A 4,438-nucleotide genomic window follows, 5' to 3' on the forward strand; every position below is an offset into this window, starting at 1 on the left:
CTAAACCGTAGGTACTTATCTTAGTTTCTTTCCATGTTGCTTTGATAAAATATTGATGACAAAAGCAATGAAAGGGAGAAAAGGCTTATTTTGGCTTATATTTCAAAGGTATAGTCCATGAAAGGAAGTTAAGAAACAGACAGAGTGAATGCTTACTGTCGGTTCACTTTATTCCACCCCATCCCTTTAAAAATTACAGTCCAAAAATCCCAGCCCTGGGAATAGCACCACCCATAGTGGACATTTCTTCACACCTCAGTTAACCTAATCAAGATAATTCCTCACTTTCATGCTAAGTGGCCCATCTCCAAGATGCTAATTGAGATGAGAAAGTATCACAGTACTCCAAAAATGTTTGTTTATTCTTTTTCAACCATCCCCCTAACACTGGCAACTTCACCATTCTGTTCTGAAAGCATAAAATGGAGCCTTCCCCCAAAGACATTGAGGAATTTAAGATCCAGCTCTCCAAAACTCAGGAAAATATGTCATCTGGTTGATTTTTTTTTAAAGAGCTTCACTTAAGATTTATGTCTAGCTTGTAAACTAAACAGAAAAATAAAATGAACACATGGCCACCATTGGACCAGTGTTTTAAAACTAAAATGCTTTTTCTGAAATCACAACAAACACCTTGATCCTTCTTCCTGGCTCAGACAGTTATAAATAGACTTGGTATTTTAAAGAGCAGACACTTAGTTTTTTTCAGTTCTAGAAGGCTGAAATCCCAAGATCAAGTCGCAGCAGTTTATATGCTGGTGAGTCCTATGTTTTTTGATTTAAAGTGCTACCTTATGGATCCATTTCCATGGGGCCACGTTTCCCACTGCTCCCAGAGCACTTGGTTCCTACAGCTTCTTCTTCCTCTAAAAAAATCCAGTCTTGTTGGGCTAAAGCTTTTTCCTTAAGAGTCTATTTGTTCTTAAGGACCTGATTAAAGGCCCTGTCTCCAATTACAGTCACCTTGGGGCTAGGGCTCTCATAGATGACTGTAGAGCGGTGGACACAATTCAGGGACGTTACCTTCTGATGAGGTCTCAAGGTGAGAATCAAACACCAACCAAAGACTACACATTATCTACTGAGGAGAGAACTTAGTTTTGATTTTATATATAGGATAGTTGTAGCCTGCAGCAGGAGTACGACATTTTTTGTTGTCCTCATTTGAAGATTATACATGGTGCCGTATGCACAAGATGGGGATAATGTGTAAGTTCAGAAGAGGAGAATTACAAGGCGTTAAGCCTATTGGTCAATGTGATTGGGCCACAGAAACCCAAGAATTCAGTCAAACATTGCTTCGCTTATGTCTGCAGGGGTGAGCTTGTCTGAGACTCGCATTTGACTATGTAGATTCACACCACAGCGTATGAAGTTCTCGTGAAGCGAATCAAAAGTGTAGACAGAAGATGCTGAGTTTTTCTCCAAGGGAAAAAAAAAGAGATATCTTTCCTACCTGCCAGCCTTTATGAGGAGGAGAAGCTCTTTCATTTGTGGAGGCCTTGGAACTGAGGCCCACATTTACTTCTTGTTTCTATGGACCCCTCCCTGTCCTCAGCCTCAAACTGGATCTACACTCTAAAGGTTTTGGCAGATCCCCATTGGTTCCTTTTCTCTCAAGAACTCTGACTAAAGCAGATGTGAGTGTAAAAGGCCAGCTGCCACCTCCTCCTCTTCCTCTCTTCCTCATGTGTATTATAACTCTTTCCTATTTGGCCATATTTATATTCTGTTGTTGCAAAATTTAGAAATAAGAAACTCTTGGCTGTAACTTCTAGTTTTATGACTCCTCGTGTGAATCAGAAGCTTGAGTAATAATTACACAATATTTAAATGACTAAGGAAAAAAATTCCTATTTTCTGATGCACACGCCACATGGTCTAGGGGGAAGCATTTGGCTACTGTGACATCTAGATCCCCAATTATTAAGTGGGAATGAAATTTATTCTCCTTTCATCTCAGAGACTCTCTTTATATCTCATGATAGCTCACTCCAATATTCTTTAAAGGTATGAGTCTGTCACGTAACTAAAAGTTTGGTAGGAATTCTGCATGACACACATACAACTTTTTTAGGATGGCTTTAATCGTGCATCAAACATTTCTAAAGTTGGGGCTGGAGATATGCTTTGGCACTTAACATCAAAAATGGGGTTAGGTTCCCAGCACTCACATGGTTGCTCACAGTCATCTGTAACTCATTCTAGGAAACCTGATGACCTCTTCTGGCTTCATCCAACTCTGCATGCACATATGGTGCACATACAAACATGCAGACAAACACTCATACGCTAATAACTAACTAACTATATTTTAAAGCTTATAAGTTTCTAAAGCTTAGGAAACTGCTTTTGGTGTGAGACTCCTTTGGCTGAATGCCAGGCTGCTAAGATCATCCTTCTTGCTCATTCTTTGCACTGGTTGACTTTGGAAATTCAAGAGAGATATACTCTTTTTTTGGTGAAAGTTCTAGAATTTTCTAGAATTCTAGAAAGTTCTAGAATATGACCATTGTTCCCATAAAGACACAAGAGGACTAGAGAGGCACATACATCATTGTTACCTCTAAATTACTTGCTCCCTGATTGGTCCTATGGGCTATCCTGTCCTGCCAAAGTCATGTCTAGAATGTTATTAAATTTTGCCATTCAACATGGAGGTCTAGATGGAGTTGGAAATATATGGAGTCTAAATCTTTGCTGTTAACAATGGGAGTACAGCTTCATCTTGGTGGGTTTTTCTAAGATGTTCACAGTAATGTATTTCAATATGTTCAGCCCCAGTGGTCAGAAAGATGAATTTTTCTTCTTTGCTGTATAGAACTCCAGACCATGAGGTCCACACTTCTGGAAAAAGTGGTTTGAAAGGAAAAGCAGGATCAATTAGACAAAATGCCAGGAGTAGAAAATATGCTGAATTTATCTACTTTTCTCACCACCCCTTATCACCTTCCACCCACCATTATGAAGATGAATCCTTCTGAACATATTTTCTCATTTTTTTTTGTTCAAATTACGCAGAAAAAAAAAAGAAGAGTTGTCCGATTAAAGTCAGCAGAAGGCTTTGTGGGTTTTTTGTCACTGAGTCATAAAGAAAGAAAACAAAACACACTCAGCTCAACCTAAATCTAACCAATCACATAATTTTATTAAACACAGCATCAACAGAAAGAAAATATGTAGTGCTTTCCCAGGAAGGAAGAATGCCAAGAATAGAGTAATTTTCTGGCTTTGTCTTCAGTATCTATAAATTTCGTTCCATGCAGCTCACTATGTTACTGAACAGCTGTTGATATTAAACATGAGGGGAAAATCACAAATAGACAGTAAGACACATCAGGGGTTACCAGATATTAACTAGCCACACTCCATAAGGGCCCCACTCATATCTGTTTTTAACCTCAGACTAAGGAAAACATTTTCTTTTCGATTATTCTATCTCTTCATTTTTGTGGCCAAGTGTGTATTGGATACAAAACTTGTTCAGACCAAAACTTGGCACGTGAGCTCCTGATTTGACTGCACTTGGGTTACCACCAATTTGCAAAAATAAAGTATGAATAATAATCTTAGTTGCAAGAGTGCAAAGTAAAATAAATCTTTACTTTGCCATCTTATCAAGGAATATAAATCGATCTGGCATGCAAGTCAACCTTAATTTCTTATGTAACGGTTCCAGATGTAGTTACAATTCTGTTTTATAAATATAGCCAGCATGTTAGACATAATGATATCTAAAGACGCCATGGATTTCAGACATGGCCCTTGCTCAAGGAACTCCATCCAAGCCTTGGGCCACAGACTTCAGGAATTTGACTCTGAGTTCACTTGACAGCACTGCCTCCATGCATACTGTCCTGGTCACTGGAGGCTCGTCGGTGACTGGCAGTACTTATTGCTCTAGTAAAGGATTGGAGTTACAGCTACTTGCAATTTCAGTTCCGGTGCAAGATGAGGCTTCTGACTTCTGCAGGCACCTGCACTCATATGCACATACCTCCCTGTAGACATACATAACTGGAAATAATAATAATAATAATAAATATTTTTAAAGAGGAAGTTTAAAAGCATTAGTATGATTGCCTGCACTGGGCCTGGCCTGTCAGCTTGATAATCAAAGCAAGCCCAGGCCCTCACCTAGTATGGTTCCTTTCTCTGCTCATGACGGGCTTTTGGGTAGGTTACTTTCTCCTGTTTGCAGCCAGGCATCACTCAGCAAAACTTATTCCCATGCCATATCCTTGCCTTGGTTATTGTTGATGTATTTAATTTGTGTGATTACACCTATATACATGTGGGGGTGTTGGAGGACACCTTACAAGAGTCTGCTCTCTCCTTCCACCATGTAGATAGGTTCCAGGGATCAAACCTTGGGTGATGCTCGGCAGCAAGGCCTTTCCCCACTGTGATGGTCTCAATAAGAGTGGCCCCCTAGGCT

General features: G+C 39.6%; 1 long non-coding RNA gene across 2 annotated transcripts in view; it reads right to left on the bottom strand.

The window, feature by feature from the left end:
• Positions 1–3,138: 3,138 nt before the first annotated feature.
• LOC311581250 overlaps positions 3,139–4,438 on the bottom strand; it is a 15,907-nt gene continuing 14,607 nt past the window's right edge. For both annotated transcript variants that reach the window (XR_014773713.1, XR_014773714.1), the window contains one exon: positions 3,139–4,017. This is a non-coding gene — a long non-coding RNA (uncharacterized lncRNA). The remainder of the gene's footprint in view (positions 4,018–4,438) is intronic.

Source organism: Acomys minous (genome assembly GCF_964271855.1).
Source record: "Acomys minous genome assembly, chromosome: 13".
NCBI lineage: Eukaryota > Metazoa > Chordata > Mammalia > Rodentia > Muridae > Acomys > Acomys minous.